General features: G+C 32.8%; 1 protein-coding gene across 2 annotated transcripts in view; it reads right to left on the bottom strand.

Moving 5' to 3' along the window:
* Positions 1-19747, bottom strand: part of LOC130448657 (frizzled-2) — a 427377-nt gene that overhangs the window by 348255 nt on the left and 59375 nt on the right. The window lies entirely within an intron of this gene.

The following is a 19747-nucleotide window of genomic DNA, read 5'->3' as shown; positions in this document are numbered from 1 at the left end:
AGAACGAATCTCACCGTATTTTCAATAGATAGACGTAAATGATTAATTTCTTGATTGATTAATTACATTTCTATGTGATATTTTCCTTTTCAGCGAAGTTATTTAGCTTGTTATGGTAATTCCACTATACAGGGATAAGGTATTTTCATATGTTAGCGAATTTATTTGATAAAAGTATAACGTGCAGTGAAACATATTTGATCTACTCATATATATCCTCACTAGATCCAAGTGGGTTATATCACACTTTGATACGTGAACTTAATTAGTATCTTCAGTTGCCTTACGGGGGTCATCCCATGTAATGGGCTCAAAAAATCAAAAAATCGATTTTTTTTCATAAATTGCTTTCTTAACATGTCTAGAATATGGTAGTAAAGTGATTTTTGAAAATTCAAAGTCGTTTTAAAGATACAGCAGGCAGAAGAAAGTGCTGTTCGGAGCGATGAGTTGGCAGTTGGGGTCCGGGCCTATTATACCTTTTATACAAATTTAGACAAGTTTTAACAGGCTTAAACATAAATTTCTAGAGGAACAGGAAGGCATACTCTATGGACCATGTATCGCCGATTGAGGGTAAGTTGAGATTTTCATAGTTTTAAATGGATTTGAAACTTTAAACGCGTTATTCTCAAAACTGTGTTTTTCAAACTTCCCTCCATCGTATCTCAAAAACGGCTTGACCGAATGAATTGAAATTTATAGGGCACACTAAACACACGTAAACGCGTGGAATAATCTATTACCAATCGTAAATTTCCAAAACTTCGATTTGTTTATTGCAAAAAACAAAAAAAATACGCAAAATTCGTAACTTTTATTTGAAATGTCTACCAAAAGTCCAATTTTTTGTATATTCATTTGATAATTGGCTATTTCGTGCATTTAGGCTTACAGATTAGAACGCCGTTTTTTATTTTTGTTTCAGATAAGCCAATCAGCCGGAATCGTGGAGGAAGTACGAGCTCATTTTTTCGAGGCGGGGGTGTTCAGAACGCTGTAACTCAAGTTCTACACAATATTTTTAGCTTAAAATTTATATTTATACTGTCGAAATATATGTTAAGAAATGATAATAAACTTAAAGCTCTATCTATTTACTGGTCGTAGAAAAAAAATCCTAAAAAATTCCTAAAAAACAGGCCGTCACATGGGATGACCCCCTTACGAGTGCAGTGATCAATATTCAGAGTAAATTTATGGAAACTCTTCAATACAGCAGGAAACTATCAGAATATGATAACGAGTACAAAAAGGGTCAAAATTTTTGCGACAATACGCAAATCTCCACAACAGTACTGATGAGAACGACAAATGCTAGAAATAGATAGAAAAGAGTTTTTCTCACTCAAATAATTCCAAGGTTCCCCATCTATAAGATTGGGAATTGGCTGGGTAAGAAAACTTTTCAAGAGTTCACTTCTACAGAATTTTTTAAACTGAAAATACTGAACACACTGTTTACACTACCAAAAAAACTCCAGCTTAGTTGTGATGACTCCATAGTCAACGGAACAGAACAGATATGTAAAACGTGAATATTGGTGTAGTGCTAGTTTAAACAGTGTTTTCAGTATGCATGTGCCATAGTGAAAATGTTAAAAATTGTATAGACAAAATAAATATAATTTTCTTGCATGGTAAGTAACAGTATATCCATCACTATGTTGTAGACACCAAAATGCATAAAAGTACTAGAACTATCGAAATTCTCTACTGCCGAAAAAATTCAAGATGATGCCTGCACGAGACGTCCATATTTTGGGTTGCCGTAATCTTAGTAAATTACCTACAAAATGAAGCTACTATTTCAGATGTTTATTATGCCAATTTAGTTCAAAATTTATTTAAGTCGATAAAAAAAACAGCGGAGTTCAGTGATGTATGATCAAAGTTCAGGAATCATTCGGATCTATAACCGTCACGTGTACAAATGAGAAGATACTGGATACTATTTAGAGAAACTGCCCTATGTCAACGGATTCATCAAATCTAAGCAAACTTGCAACATAACCACTGTTTGTTCCTTAAGTATAATTAACTCTTGAATTGTTTGATATACAATTCAATTCAACTTACAATCAGGCTACACGCAAACACTTCATATATATTAAAATCACACAAAACTTTTCGTTTATGGAAATACAAAAGCAAACTTTGCCATTTTCTTCGCAGACGCCATCGCCTCAAACTTCCCCCAGTTTCTAAGGACAGTTTTGCGTTTGTGAACCCGATGAAGGTAAGGGAAAGTGAACCGACAGCGGATATAGATTTTAAAACCATATCAAAAGTAAAAAGCTTAATAAATCGCAATAATAAACGTAAAGCATAATACCAGAAAAAAATTTATTAAATCTAATTTAAGCGCATAATAACCTTCTATAAAAAAATCACTTAGAAGCCAGTCTAAAAAATATTTAACTTAACTCACCGTCAGTAATACTACATACGTAGAACCTTTGACCGCGCATGTCCACGTATTTTAACAAAATTGAAAAATATCTGTTGGTCATTCAATTCCTATGTTTGAAAAAAATATCGCACAGACAAATCTAAGAGCGTTTGTATACCCTGTATGGTGACTCTTCTCGTTCGATAGTGACCAACAAAAAGTAATTTAACGAGTTTTAACAAGGTCACACGATGGATGTTGATGAACCATCTGAAAAGATCGCAAGGATCATATCCTGCATTAAATTTTGTGAGAAAATTGTCATTGCGGACCACAAATACAATCGTGAGACCAATTTAGACGCTTTTTAAACGTAATCCAATGAATTTTTTGTATAGTTTTGTGAGAGTCACCGAAACGTGGATCCTGTGGAGACCAAGAATCAGTCGAAACACCTGTGGACGTGCTACAAAGAAGGCGAAGATCACTCTATCGACCATTTTCTGGGATTCACAAGATGTGATCTTCATCGACTACTTGGAGAAGGGCAAAATAGTTGTACTATGTCGTATTATGGACCTGATTGGAAGAAGAAAAAATAACCGTATCAGATGAATAAAGAGGTTTTTCCACCATGATATCGTATTGGTTCACACCTTTGTGTTCACCAGGGCCAAATTGGTTGACTTTGGCTACGACTTACTGCTTTAGATCTTTAGATTTAGCCCCGTTCTCTATTTCCAAACTTACAAAATTTATTCACTAGGCAGAAACGTTAAACTAAGGAAAGGAAAAGAAAGGCGAATAAATCTTCACTTTTACACATTTTTCACCTTTCTCTTATAATATCACTGGCCGACAAGATTTTTGTAACACAGACGAGAGAGATTTTTAAAATGGAAATATCCGTCCAATAAGAAAAAAAATATTTATTAAGCACTAACACGTACCACTTTTCAATAGCTTAATTATCCATGTTTACATTAGCTGGTAGGTAATTTTATCGGTAAATTTTATTAAATATATTAAAAATAGTAATATTAAAAATTAGTATTCTGTTGCGTTTCTTAGTTAGTGGTTATCTGTTCATAGTGCAAAAAGGGATTATAAAGACGAAAATTCCGAGTCAAACGCGCCGCAGTTGCAAAGCTTCTCCTGACAAATTTTGCTCTATTTGGAGAGAATTTATGGTGAAACCGCGAGCCAGGCCATTTTCCTAAACTGTGAAAAAAGTCCATTTCAAATATTTTGGTACTTTAATTGGAGACCAAGACAATCAGTGGGCCCCCATGCGTGTTGTGTTAGTTGTATCGTGTCATTGGTACAGTGGATGAATGGGAAGAATAAATGCATGTATTTTGTAATTCCAATAGTATAGCGGGAGTCTACTAACCATTTTGACGACTGCTCTTTTTGTCTAACAACAAAGCCTGAAGGTTATTCTAATAGAAGAAAGCACAAGATCGAGTATCCAATTTGCCGTCTGCTATACGACCTGTTCTCCATAACGAAGATTTACCAGTACCGATTGCGCCTTTAGATCCGCAAAATATTGTTTTAGAAGATACTGAAGACGACGTATAATCAGGAAACTCCGAAGAACAATGCACTGACCCTATTTTTACCCCAAGTACCAGTTCCGGCGAGCCACATTTGATTGTTCAAAGTGAGTTGAATGATTTGGGGTTATCAAAGCAACATTCTGAACTTCTTGCTTATTGCCCGTCTTAAGGAATGGAACTTGTTAGCCAAAGAGACAAAAATTACGACCTTTAGAAAAAGGAATGCTACATTTTCTGCATTCTAGAGTATGGAAAATTCGTTGTGTGCGTGTACGGATATTGACGGTCTAATGAAGGAACTTGATATTGAGGATAATCCCAGTGAGTGGCGTCTATCTATTGACTCATCTAAATATAGTTTGAAAGCAGTGTTATTACACAATGGAAATTTAAAACCGTCTATACCAGTAGCTCATTCTGTGAAGATGAAAGAAGCTTATGAAAATATTCGGTTGCTTTTAGATAAAATTAACTACAAGTATAAGTGGCAGATATGTGAAGACCTGAAGGTGATTGGAGTTTTAATGGAACTTCAGGGAGGTTTTACGAAACATTGCTAATTTCTTTGTCTATGGGACAGTCGGGCAGTAGATCAACACTATGTTAAAAAATTGACAAGCAAGAAGTGAATTTCAACCGGGATGTCAAAACGTTAAGTTTATACCTCTTGTAGATCCCAAGAATGTCCTTCTGCCCCCCTTCACATTACACTTGGATTGAGGAAAAACTTTGTAAAGGTTATCGATAAAGAAGGGGATGGATTCAAATATCTTAGAGAAGTCTCCCCAATTGAGTGATGTCGAATTAAAGGAAGGTATTTTTTTTGGGCCACAAATAAGAAAATTGCTGGACCCTGACAATTTTGCAATATAGCTCACCAAACAGAAACTTAGAATATGGAAGGCATTTGTTAGTGTAGTGAGGGGATTTTTGGGCAACAATATGGATTCAAACTACCAGCAGTTAGTTGATGAACTTCTAGACGCCTACAAATCTCTTGGTGCTCGAATGTGATTGAAAATTCATTTCCTCCATTCCCATCTGACATTTTTTCCCGAAAATTTGAGAGCTGTCGGTGATGAGCAGGGTGAAAGATTCCACCAAGATATCAGAACAATGGAAATTCGGTCTCAAGGTCGATGGGATTCGGCAATGATGGGTGATTACTGTTGGTTTTTAAAAAGAGAAAGTGCAATCCCTCATAAGAGGAAAAATAGAGCTAATTGATATTTAAAGTAGATTTTTTCCTTAAAGTTTTGTTTTTAATAGATGTGAGGCATATTTATCAAATGTAAACTATGAATATTGTCAATATATACGATTTAAAAAGCGTGAAATTATTTTTTTAATAAAGTATAGGTTCATTTTATCCCAATATGCTATTCATTTTTGGGTTACTACAAAAAAATATTTTTTTTGTCGACCAGTGATTTATACATACATATCCATATGTATTTGGATTTGTCACATATAACAAGGTTTTAATTATCTAAAGTATTGAATATCTATATAAAACTTACGACTGTAGACGTGTAGAATACATATGAAAGCTTTCTATTAATCGATAAACTTGTAAACAAAATCGTTATTTCTTTCTGATGATTTTTTGTATCAATAAATAAGGGATTAAGCATCAAGGTGCTTATAATTTTATCATTAACGGATAGTGATTCAACTGAATATTAGTGGAAAAAGTAAACTAAAAAGAAAGTAGATTTTCTGAACAAATATACGTATATCATAACAAATCTCAGTAGCGAATTAGTTTTGTAATAAAATGCTGTAAATTATGTTTTGATATGTATTGAAGTGAAGAATTCACCCTGCATATATTAATAATAACAACAGATAAGATAACAAGGTTTGTTAACATTTTTTATCTGTCGAAATGGATCATATGTTATATATATGTTATTTACGAATAATATCGATAGTTATATAAATAGATATACTTTCATAATCAGGTCTGGCCTTCGTACACATACGCACACATCTTGGATTCAAGATATAAAAAGGAATATTCGAATAATTCAAATAAAAATGATCAAATTGGCTAGAGAAAATCATTTCTCACTAATTTTCAAAATAATTAATGTTCAATAGAATAGTTTTCCATTTCTTACAATATAAATAATCATGAGATATCCAAGAAAGAATTGAATATTATAATATTTACTTATTCAACTGATATATCCATTAATTTACATGTTTCATTACTGTGTTTTGGTAATAAAGAAATGTCGTAATGTACTTAAAAAATATGATATAATATATATAAGGAAATATTATAATTATTGTTGAAATTTCATTTGAATGAATAATCAAATTTAGAACAACGTCAACCTGTAGGTATTAGTATATAGTCCTATATTGACTCAAAGAACGGTTTGTAAATCAACAAGAATATCTAAATTTTACAATAAAAACTCAAATACCAAGAAAAACGTTGCAAATACGACTCTTTATATAATTTTTTATTCATTCCCATCGATCATGGCACAGTTTGACTACCAGATCACCAAAAATATAGAGTTATAACTATCCAAGAAAAATAAGGCAACTGGTAATTTTATACTTTCGTGGTCCCCTCGTTTTTTGGCTCTAGAAAATCGAAAAAACATCCGATTTCGATGAATTTTTAAAATCTTCTTTTTAACCGCGGATTTATGAGAAAAATATGGAAATAAAAAAAAATAAAAACTTATATTGGTTAGGTTAGGTTAGGGAGGGTGAACTAAAAATTCAGAATAAATGTTCTGCTTTTTAAACAACCCCATTCCCCTTTCTCAAGAGACTCCTATTTCTCTTTAACAGTCAACCTTAGTAAGATACCATTTTTTTAATGGTGAAAATTTTCAATTTTTTAAAATTAACTTTTAATATTCTACACTTCATTACAATACGTGATTTTGAGAATGTTTGCGTACATACAACTCTAATGATTACTTAATAAAAAAGGTACAAACGATTATATGTAAGAAAAGATCAATTTTAGAGAAGTTTTTATTATTTTTAATTGTAACATCAGAAATAAACATTTTTGTATAATTTTTTTTCAATTTGTTTTTTTTGTGTAGACTATGAAAAAATATAACAACTTAATTTGATTATTTGGAAAAAACGTATTAACAATTATACGTGAATAAGTGCATTTTCATGAACATTTAAATCCCTTAAACCAATATAAATTTTCTTTTTTTTATTCCCATAATTTTTTTCGTACATCCGACGTAAAATCGAAAACTTAAAAAAATCATCGAAATCGGATGATTTTTCGATTTTCCAGAGCCAAAAAACGAGGGGAGTGTGAAAGTATAAAATTACCAGGCAACAAATACGTGAAAAGTGGGCATCAATCATGAAACTAGAGTTCTAGAAGACAAAAGGAGACTGAATAATTCTTCCCAATTAAAAACAAAAATCCAGAATATCATGAGTAATACTAAAATTAATACTTAAATGAATTGACAAACAACAAATCTATAGAAAACTCACTATAAAAGATAACTGAAAGATTAAAAAGACCTATAATTTAGAATCTACCAATCAAAAATGACGGTATCTGAGCTAATAACAATCAACAAAAATAAATGGATTTACATTTAGTAAACACTTTTACAGCAACAACAATTTAAAATATAATACAAAATGAAGACAGCTTGGAAATAACCTATACTACTCCAAAGGACGTACCCACGATAATCAAAGAAAATATCATCCCGAAGTAAGCTCCGGATTTTAAATCAATCACGAATGAAATACTAGAAAAACGAAGAAAACTATAATTAAATAATCGCAGGGCAAACTACTAAACGTAATATCCCTACTACCAACAAAGGATTAAGTACTTTATTTGAAAATGAAAATGTCTGCTCCGCCTTAGACCAAGTACACATGATAATCGATGTCAGTCTGCTGCTCTGTTTTTTAGACGTAGCTCAAACATTTGGCACTTTGATATGACAGTCTTGAATACAAACAGAAGTAACAAATCAAAACTCAAATCAATGTGGGTGTACCACAAAGTAGTGAGCTTGGACCGTTACTTAACGTCTTGTACACTAGTGACATCCCCGGAAAAAGACACCATTGCCACATCTACTGACGACACAGCCATCTTAGCTATTTATTGAGTGAAAAGATAGAGCATAACCTTAAACAATAATAAATCGGGATGTATCAATTTCATAAATAAAAGAAGGAATAAGTATCAATCAAAATAGAAGACTAATAAGTACCACATGCGAATACAGCGAAATATCTTGAGCTAGCACTAGATGCGGAGGAAAGCTCACTTCCCAAAAAAATCTATCAAATCAAATAAATCACTTATCTTCTTCTTCAGGTGCCATCTCCATTTTATGAAGAATGGTGACAATTTCGGCACATTTATTTCTGTCTTGAGTGATGCGAATTAAATATGATACCATTTCATACCAGTCCAATCGCATAGGTTTTTTAACCATGAATGTTGTCTGCGACCAGGTCCACGTTTTGCTTCAAATTTTCCTTCTATTATTAATTTCAGTGTTACGGTATATGTGGTCCAGATAAGCAGCCTTTTTCCTGTTTATTGTTGTAAGTACTCACTTTCCTTTTTCTTACGTCTAAGCACTTCATCGTTAGGTATATGCTGAGTCCAAGGAAGATCCACATTTTAAAAGCCTCGAGTCTGTCCATGGTATCCACTTTTAATGTCCATGTTTCTGCTCTATAGAAGGCTCAAGGCAAATGCTGCAAGAGAAGGCTTCGATCTTATGAAAACACTTCCAGCCCCTGTTATTTGCACAAGAATATTACAAGCTTCAACTCTGGACATACTGCTTAGCTCTTCATAATATGAAAAATGATGAAGTGTACACGTTTTTGTGGGATGAAACTATAACATCCAGAGGTCCCCAAGAAATATTGTAAAATGCAAACATCTTATAATGTACTCCGATCAAGATGGAGTGCAAAATAAGGATATCAAGATGGTTCTTTTCTGTCAGTTTATTGTTTCCAGTTCTACTGAATATGGTATTTATAAAATTGACCACAAATTTTTGTGAGCAGACATTTATATATGTCATGCGATCAGGATTTTAGTCTAGTGGAAAAACAGAAATGATTCCTCAACCTTCCATTAGTCGCGCGTGTATCTACGAGATACATGGCTAACTTTTTGCTAAATATTTATTTATGTAATAGCTCTAGAAAATGGGGATTTGCAGTAGTTCTCGGTAGATGTATCTCGAAGCCTTTCCTAGAAGTAAAATCGGCTGATTTCAATTTTACAATCCCTGGCCACCCTAAACCCGTCCGACTGCCGGATTTGTACCTGCTAGATACAGCGCGACCAAAAGCGTCAGTTTATCTTCAGATTTAGTTGGGATAAGTTCTCGCTCATTTCGACGTTTTGTAATTATTCAAACGTAAATTTTATTGTTTTTAAGTGTTTATTTGTATTCTAAAAATTTACGACTTTTCAAAACCAGAAGATATTGAAGAACTTACTAGTCTCGCTTTTTCCGAGAACGAAAATTTATAAGAAGATGTGGATGACTCTGATGAATCTGAAACAGAAGACCACGTCGAGACAAGATCAGTTGATTTCGAGACTGATCATGTACGATGACGATGAAAACGATGCCGATGGAAACGATGGCGATGGAAACGATGACAGTGGAAACAAAGAAAACAGTAATTTCTTTTTGGGTAAGCTGGAGCTATTTTATCCACTTGTATCGTGTTACATTGAAATGGTCATTGTAGGCAAAGACGGAACACGATGGAGTAAAATTGTACCAAGAGTAACTCGAGCCCACCCTCATAATATTATGATGAAGACCTGGTGTAATTGGTCAAACAGCCATAAACGTCGAAACTGAATTAGATTGCTGGAATTTCTTTTTTAGTAATATGGTAAACATGATAGTTGATTCCACAAATCTATATATAGAAAGTATAAAAACCAAATTCAACCGTGAAACTAATTGTCGTCATACAGACTTGATTGAAATAAGAGCATTGTTTGGCCTGTTATACCTAGCAGGTGTATTTCGAGGAGGTCACCGCAATTTGAAAGATTTTTGGGCCTCTGACGGGCTAGGAATTGATCTTTTCAAAATGGCAATGACTGAAAAGCGCTTCAGATGTCTAAGATTTGATGATCGGTCTACAAGAGAAAAAAGAAGTGAATTTGACAAGTTAGCAGCTGTTAGGAATCTCTTCAGTAATTTCATTGAAAACTTCAAAAAACATTATTATCTTGGACAAAACGTGACCATAGATGAAATGCTGCCAGCATATCGTGGTCGATGTGCATTTCGACAGTACATACCTTCGCAACCAAACAAATATGGTATCAAAATTTTCTGTTTGTGTGACGCCAAACTTTACTATACTTCGAATATTAGAAATATTAATAAATAAAACGTCAGTGTCTGCATATTGTTGTAAAAAATGTGGAATTCATTTATGTATATAACTTACAAATATGATTTGTAATGAATGTTATAATAAAGAAATTGAAGAGGGTGATTACTCCGATTAATTTTATAATTTTGTAAAATATTTTGAATAAATAATGTAACTTTAAACCTATTTCTGTCGATAATCTAATTAAAATTTCACACATTTCCAATAATTATTTTTTTTCACTTGAAAAAATGTTAAATTAAAAGCTGAGAAAAGAAGTATTCATACAAAATTTATATTAATTTATATTAATATATTAAAATTAATAATAACAAAAAAATTTATTTGATATATGTATCTGCTAGATACAACGCAACCAAATACGTTAGAAATACCCGCGCGCCTAATGGAAGGTTAGAAACAGGGGTCAGGTTGATTTCGTGCAGCTTTCGTTTTGCTGTCCACTGACTAATAGTCACTCCTCGCACCTCACAGAGCCGTCGTTGCGATTTCTTGATATTGTCGGCACAATAAAACGGACAACTCGAGCGGTTGTAGATCGCCTTCTGCCTTTTCCGCATTTAGTGCCTTCTGGAATACTCTTCGAACCACTGCGCGGTTCATATCCAATTGTCAGCAACCGCTAGCAGACCAAGTTCATTTTAGATTAAACCAATAACTAAATTTAAACTCATATTAAAACATATTAAATTGTCCTTCAAACAGCATATTTCTTTTTTTAATCTGAAGAATAATTTGAAAAATCAATAGAGTTTAAGTGAAAGTTTACATGGGTCTAGTTAATTTTAATAGAAAGCTAATCACACCCAAATTATAAAACGATTATATCTATCCATAAGTCCATATAAATGAATGAAGAATCATTTTTCGAGCGAATTTGATTATAGGTATATGTTCATGTCACCAAAAAAAAACTTAAAACATACCCCGAATAATTTCATAAAGTGAAATAATTTGAAAAAAAAAAATGAATTCACTTCATGTACACGGCATTCAATCCTTTTGAATTTCCGTCTGTTCAATTTGTAAGGGCCTCGGCCGTAATCGAATTAGAATACAGCGAAATAAACTCAATTTTATAAGACATCTTGAGAGGAAATTGCGTTACAGTCTTTTATAATTTCCGATGCTCTTAAAACGTCTGTCCTAGTGATGCTGACGACGAAGCGTAGAAAAGGTAAATCAGTTACAATCGCATTATTAACATGAAAGAGCCTAACAAGTAGTGATTGAACTGTAAAGGTACTATTGAAGTAAGTGGTGTAAAAGGCAAAAGCATTTTTTACATTACAAATCCCATTAAATTCAATTCTGTACACGAGGGGCGCCCAGAAAGTAAGTTTCCCATCATCATTTTTATCCGTCTGTCGTAGAATTCCTACCACCTATCAATAAAACCAACGTGTGGGAAACATTTTCAGCTTGTTGTCATCGCCAAAAAGCTAGACAGGAATTTCTTGAGGTGCAGGAAGACGTAAAAATCGCTGGGATCAAGATCTAAGCTATAGAGTAGAGAAATCTCAGCTATGCGAACAGCTTCTGTGCGTCGGGTCGTATGTAGACGAGTATTTTCATGAAGAAGCTTAGTACTTACAGTAAACATTATAATCCTATTGATTTGAATGCAATTTTTAAGAATGGCGTCATAAGAGATGAGAGCCATCCGACTGGCAATTTGGTTATATATTTATTTGCAGTAAAATCCAATTAAATTTTAGAATCAACTTTACAATGAATATATCTGTATATTAGTAACAACCAATAACGTGTAGTTGTACAAGAAGAAGAAGATGAGTATTTGGTATCACTCTCTTTACAACCCATCATAATTCAATCAAATGATGACTCCAGTTCAGACGATTCTGACTACCATTATTATTTATAAACATACTTTGGAATTGAAATGTTTTTTTCTTTTGTTTTATTTGCATAGAATTTATTTTCCCTTATGGTTTTTGCTTTGAAATTTCGTTTTCCAGAAAAAAATGAATGGAGTACGAAAAAAGGGTTCAGTTCACGTCTGGTACCCTATTTAAACCAAACTCCCTTACAAGCAGGTACATTTTACTCGTCTATTTTCGTTTTATAATTTGATATTTAGTTTTAACAAGTTAACGAGGTATAATAATTTGAATTTTTCTCTAAGTAACGGCGTATAATGCCGTCCAATTTATAATGATTTGATTGCCTTTTAACGAATACTTTCTCGCATAAAATATACATAATTTCAAAAGTATTTATAAAAATAATAAATGAGGTAGATCAAACAAAACAGTTGGCAAGGGTTTCTAACAGGTTTTTATGATCTGCAATTGATATTGGATGAACTGAAGCAACAGTAACATTTATTTTTGGTTGCATAAGGGAAATTTTATGTTGGATAAAGTTTTGTTTTACTGATGGCTCTAACATAAGAGAGAATCCGCGAGAAGTACGAGATATGCAGTATGTAAGTTTTTTTTTAAATTGATGGTAGGTACATATTTATTAGAATAATTCACACATTAACAAATCTGTTATCTTGATGTAAAGAATTTGCAAGTGCTTTATTATCTTTTCAATAACAAATAACGAATACGATCTTCGATATCTTTCAGCGTAAGTTTGTAGTTTGTTAGTTACTACTCTGGCTTCTTTATTTGATTTGTTCAATATCTACAGAATCGGAATGATCAACAGCATTTTGATCAAAATTATCGTCATCATGTTTTGATTAACTGGGTCAAGGACTTGAGCGTCAGTTAACGTTTCAGTGGTAGTTACTTCTTCATTATATGTTATATAATCGTCAACTTGAGCTTCTACATTTTACAATTAGCTTCTCAATATATGCCCAGCGTAGGAGCTTCTTCTGAAGCTTCTTTTAAGGTCGGAAATCCACAGCTTTCGTACCAGTGGGAAATTGTAGTTTCAAATAAACTCCTCCTAGCTTTGTCTTCCATTCTAATTGTGTGCGAAACATTAACAGACGAAACATTATCCAATTTTCTGTATTTACTATTATTCCCGGTGTTAAGGGTCGCAGCTTAGATGATGTATTGAGTGGTAGAAAGTTAGCTTTCATCCAATACTTAGAACAAAACAAAAAAAATGAAGGAATAAGTTCATCACAAATTTGTGCTGAGTTTGAAGATATGTCAAACGAGCTATTCCCAAATAAGTTTATCGAGTTCGAGATTTTAATCGTGCTAAACAAGCTTTAGAATTTCCAGCATCCAGAATTACAGAAAAAAATTCACTTTCCTCGTTTTTATCATGAAAGAGACATCGAACACTGGAAAAGAAGGTAGATAGGAGTAAAACCAATTATTGGGACAATCTACAAGGGCTGAGATAGGCAAAGACTCTTCTGGGAAACTATAACCAGAGTATATCTGCTGAATGTATCAATCTAGGAATACTAACAGGAGTTCTATCGGGGCACTGACGCCTCAACAAATACTTATGCAGATTTTATTGCACAGAGGATGAAATGGAAATCCAAAGTACTACACCTGAGAGCGATTGAGAGAGAAGACGAAGATCTTTGGCAATTAAAGCCATTCCACATTCTAGACTTTTTGAAAGGTGTGGTGTTAATGGATCTGTTGTAAACACTGAGTTCCCCTATATCGCAGCAAGAAAGGAGAACAAGATAGATCCTTTGGGTCGCAGAGTATACGAGACCCCAAATTAATACATACATATATACAAGAAGAAACTGGTCATTAACGTAAAATATGGAGCCTGAAAAGAGAAAAATATTGTTCACAATTTATTAGGAGTTCATTACAAAATTAACCTTCAACAATTACATATAAAACTGGACATAAGACCATTTAAGAAACATACTCAATTTAGAAATTATATGACTGAGCTAGAACTAAAGGCTTGGACAGCTTTTGTTACTGTGAAGCAGAATTTTCTTAGAAATAGAAAATCTGATAATTATATTGTACTTGTGGACGACCTTCTGCTACAATTAAAAATATGAGGTGCTATATAAGCATAAAGCTTATGAGCAAAGAGCAGGGAGAGCGTATGCATCATGACTTACGAGTCATGAAAGAGTGCTACCAGAGGTTTTGGGATACGACTATGATGTCTGATTACGTCATTTTCCAAAGTCTACACATTAAAGAAAAGTACTAAATCGATGTAATTCAATACTCAATGATTAATATATTTAATGAGATTTTTTGCATCCAATACACGTCAAAAAGTAACATACGAGGATGTATTGATATCTAATTAACCTAGACCAGTTCCACGCATAAACAAAATATTGCGTTACCATAGCAACGAACAATAACTTATTAGAAGTGTCAGTGTAAAGTCAAAAAAGTAAACCACAGTTACGCAATAAATTAAAAGAAAAAAGATGTCCACCGGAATTGTGAAAATCGAAAAATTCAAGTATCGAGCCATCATCAAGTACCTGTATTTAAGAAAATATGCTTATTACCCTTGGTGATCAATGTCCTTCGTATGCGACCGTGAAAAATTGGTCTGTAAGCTTCAAAAGAGGTAAATTTTCCATTCCAGTTTCTGTGTCAGTCCCCGAAAATATCGATGCAGTTCATGACATGATTTTATCAGATCGTCGAATTGGGCTAAAGCGGATATCTGAATCTATTTCATAAGAACGCGTTCCTCATATAATTCACGTCAATTTGGACATGAGAAAAATTACTGCAAAATGGATCCCCAAATGTTTGAATGTTGATCAAAAGCGTGCAAGGGTAGAAGCATCGCGTTCGATCTGTGCTCGATTTGAAAACGATGTAGACTTCTTAAACCGGATTGTTACTATGGATGAGACTTGGGTACATTTCTACGATACAGAAACAAAACAACAATCGATGGAATGGCGACACTCTGGTTCTCCAAGACCTAAGTTTCGTGCCTAAAAATCTACTGGAAAAGTTCTTGCTTCAGTTTTTTGGGATTGCCATGCAGTAATCATGATTTATTTTTTGTATAAAGGTAGAACAATAACTGGAGATTACCATTCGACATTACTGACCAGTCTACGGGAAAAAATTAAAGAGAAAAGACGCGGAAAGCTATCCAAAGGTTGTGTTTTTGCAGGACAACGCCCGTGCTCACAAATTTCGTGTTGCCATGCAAAAAAATTTAGAGTTTGAATTACTAGAATACCTTCCTTATTCACCAGATTTGGCTTCATCGAATTATCATCTCTTTCCTCAATTGAAAAAAAGTTCAAAAGGTCGTAAATTGTCTTCCAACGATGAAGTAATAAAAGCTGTGGAGGTTTGGTTTGCACAGCAAGAAAAAAAATTTTTTAAAGGTCTAGAGACGTTGCAGTTAAGAGGAGAATATGTTGAGTAATAAAATAAAAAGTAATAAAAAATTTCTTCTACAATAGATAATATGTAAACTAGTGCAAAAGGAAGATAACAGTTTTTTCGTATATTTTCCTTGGACCCGCAAAGATCTACGTTGCAAATATTAGTCACTCTATACATTTTTGATATCCTATTAAGTGGTCGATGCAGTGGTGGATTCACCAGCAGCTTGTGTAGGCTGTATCCTACGACGGTAGATATCAGGGGAAGGCAAATTTTAGTAAAAAAATTGTATTTCGATTTACAAAGCTAAAAAAAATAGTGTTCACTCTAAAAATTATACAGAAATAAACGAAATTTAGAAGGTCCGCAGAAACGTTTTGTAATATTTTGTAATTAGACAAGACCCGGTTTCTTCATTTTCCACTAACTATTATTTCACGAAAATCAAAAGTTCAGTTTCTTCACCTTCTAATCAATTAAACCTTCGAATAAATCGAGTTATTTGCCAAATAAGTTGTTAGGCTGTCACATAAATTAGAAACTTCACCTAAAATATTAAACAAAAGTGATTTGTTAATACTGCCCTGATAAGTTAAAACTCCAATTTTTTTTCTAAATTCTTTTTTTAGTGTTTTCGAATCTGTATAAAAAATACACCTTTTTATGACATTAAAAAGCTCTAAATCCATTACAGTGATGAGTTATATTGAAATTTATATTGGCCCTAACTCCAGTTTGAGGTTCTTTTCTAGGAAAGAAGGCCCTATGTAACAAACAAATACTAAAAACACCCTAAATCCACAAAGAGTTGTACTTAGGGCCTTTTATCTTCAAGTTAACCGTGCTACCATGGAACTAGGGACTTCTTTCATCAAAGATGTCAATGTGACTGACTGTTTTTGCCACAACCTAGCGGCTGAGTCATCAAACAACGCCATTGTTTCTCTATATTGTATGATTGTATCACACTATTATACCTATATTTGATTAGTTCATTTTTTGAAATAGTTATTTTGAATAGAAAATTAACACTCAAGTTATCTGTGATGCTAAGCTTAAAATTTCAAGTATTATGGCAAGATGGTCAAGATTCACTCACGATAGCCACATTTCTGATAGCTCACAAATAAAAATGAGGTTTGAAGCTGAGATAATGTATATCCCCTTTGCCCTTATCTTTTAATTCCATTTTCCAATCCATGTGGAGAGTAGGAAAATTGATATAATAAGTCACAATTCACAATATATGTCATGAAACCATGAAATAATCCAAGAGAATTATAAAATTCATAATGTTTGACAACAACAATATATTATAACACATAAAATAATATTTGCGTAACCTTTTATTGTTCGTATTGATTTTTTTTTATTTTTAATTCTAACTTTACAAATTTTATTGGAGTTTACTCCTTAAGAATCGATTTGCATATATAAGGGGCCCGGTATGAGAAAAATGTGAGGAGTCAATAATTAATATTGTTATTGTGAAGTTTTAATATTTATCATTGTGTTCCGCTAAAGTGAACTGAAAGTATTTTCAAATAACTATGGCAGAAAGAGGTGTAGGTGATATTGCCGGAACATCTAACAAACACGTGGTTGCAAGGTACGTTATAATTCATGTATTATATGTATGAGCATGTGCAATTTGTATTTAATAAGTATTTTAATAATTATCGATGTAGTTCATATAAATATATATTTGAAAACAACACATAAAATTAGATAATCAACCCAATATGAATTATCGAGATTATTGACTATTGTAAAAAGTTTAATGTAAAATATTTCGTCGATTAGTTATAATAAATGTATATGAAATGAATAAATTGAATAAATATATAATTTATATATGTATATTATTTTCATTAATTAACAAATTTACCCTTTTATACAGTATCGATCTTTTTTAAGTTAAATAAACTCTTTTTGCGTCTGGTTAGACTGTTGAACTTAAGGAGTAAACTCCAGTCGTGCGTCGGAGCTGACACACACAATTTTTTATTTGTTTTTCATATAAAGTATCTTTATTTTATGTTCTTCTGCCCTCTGCCTTTGTAAAGCTTGCTTCTCTTTTGAATATTTGGTAGTAAGTTGGATATTCATCTTCTTCGCTCAAATGTGAGAATTTTTAGTTTCATCTTCTATTATAAAGATAAACTCGACCACGATTTCCATGAGAATGTTAATTTCAGAAATTTTTAGACCGTTTTCTTTTTCCTTTCGTGTCCATCATTGTCCATCATTTTCAATATAAACTATAATATTTAAACCAACACAACTTTCTCCAACTGGAGACTACTTCAACATTAACCTTATAGTGCAGTGACAAACAGTGAATTTTAAAGAAAAAGTGGCAATTAATGATAGAAGCATGAACATTGGTATGTTGGGCAGTGATGCCAAAAGAAAATTTTAGAGATCGGGGGCCTTTCGAAGGAATTATGGGGGAAGGGGAGGCAACTCCTAAGCCTCATGATAAGCCTTGTTTCTTCGGTATTTACACGAAAAACATTACCTACATAGGTATATCTTATTTATATTCAGGGAATCTATTTAGTTCTAATGCATTGTCTCAATCTTGTAAGTGTGAAGCTTTTAAGCTTGGTGATAAACGCAGGGGTCAATTTTCTGAAAGGGAATAAATTTGAATAAACGTTCGTATGGGTACTACCCACCACTTAAAAAAGTATAAGAAAAAATAGATCAAAATTGTAAAGAAAGTTGAGTTCTTTTCTACTAGAAAAAATTCAAATTTGATTCCCAAATTTGTTTTCTCCGCGCCCCTGTAAAGTGGTCAAAAGGGTTTCGCTTCAGTATAATACTACACCTCCACAATGAATTATTGTTTTAAGAACTGGTTATTACGATGAAAATTTTGAAATCGATCCCAATACTGAAGATTCGACGAATATGCTGTGAAAAAAACATAAATTGTGGCTCCTTAAATGCTAAAAACATGAATAATCCTCGAAACTAGGCAACTTGCAGTACCTCCTGTTTCCCCCCAACCTCGACATATCGAGTTCATATATACGTAAAAATATCATATTTGACATCTACTACTCGAATATCGTATTGAAAATTCGATCCTGAAAAATGTATTCGCTCTATTGAAGAAAAACCCCAATTTTGACGTATTTTTCACAAAAATCGGAAAATGGTGAAATTTTCAATTTGAAATTTGGGGCACTTCTCGAGGTCGGATCTTGAAAGTAGTGACATATTCATATTCAGGAGGGTCAAAATATGTTAAATCGATCCTAATAACGTCAAAATTGCCCGACATACCAATTTTCATGCTTCTATCATTAATTTCCACTTTTTTGCAGTTTGCCACTGCACTATTACCAAAACACTTGCAAATAGAATTGCACGGACCGTTGTCACAAGCACAGATTCTAGGAAACCGTCAATATAATAGAAGATTGTTTATTTTCCTTATTCAATGCATATACTATGGCTATATAGGCATCTTTCATGGTGTTACCATCAGTAGACTATTTGTTAAGTACATAATAAAGTGACAAATACTTATTAGTTAGTTCGAATTCAAACTAACTAGGGTGAAGAAACTGTAATTATTTATTCGACAATTAAACATTCCTGCTAAAGTTATGCGGCTAATAATTATTAATAATTAATAAATAGTTATTTTTGTAAGGTCTTTTGCCTACAATATTTTTTCTGCTACCGAAAATTTTATCAAAATACAGAAATTTCATAGTAATTTTAAAAGTGTGTAAAGTACGTACTTATTATATAGTTATTTATGCAAAAAGTGCGACAAGTAAGTGTTTATTACACGCGACGTGAATTGACAACACTTCGAGTGCAATAAACACTTTTTGCACGAGTTACATACAATATTTTTCTACGTACGTTGAATGTTCGATTGACATTTCTAGAACTGCAGAGTTGCATTATCCAAATCATAGTAGTCGTGATCGCGTATGTTTGAGGCATTTACGTTTGTGTTTATTAATTGGAATCACATGACATTTTAGAAAAAAATACATTTGTAGTAATCTAGTACATAATAAATTTGATAATAAAATAAAATCCGCAATTCTTTGAAA

The sequence above is a fragment of the Diorhabda sublineata genome, chromosome 9 (genome assembly GCF_026230105.1).
Source record: "Diorhabda sublineata isolate icDioSubl1.1 chromosome 9, icDioSubl1.1, whole genome shotgun sequence".
Taxonomy (NCBI): domain Eukaryota; kingdom Metazoa; phylum Arthropoda; class Insecta; order Coleoptera; family Chrysomelidae; genus Diorhabda; species Diorhabda sublineata.
Note: the sequence above shows the minus strand (reverse complement) of the source record. Positions and strands in the feature narration are given on the sequence as shown.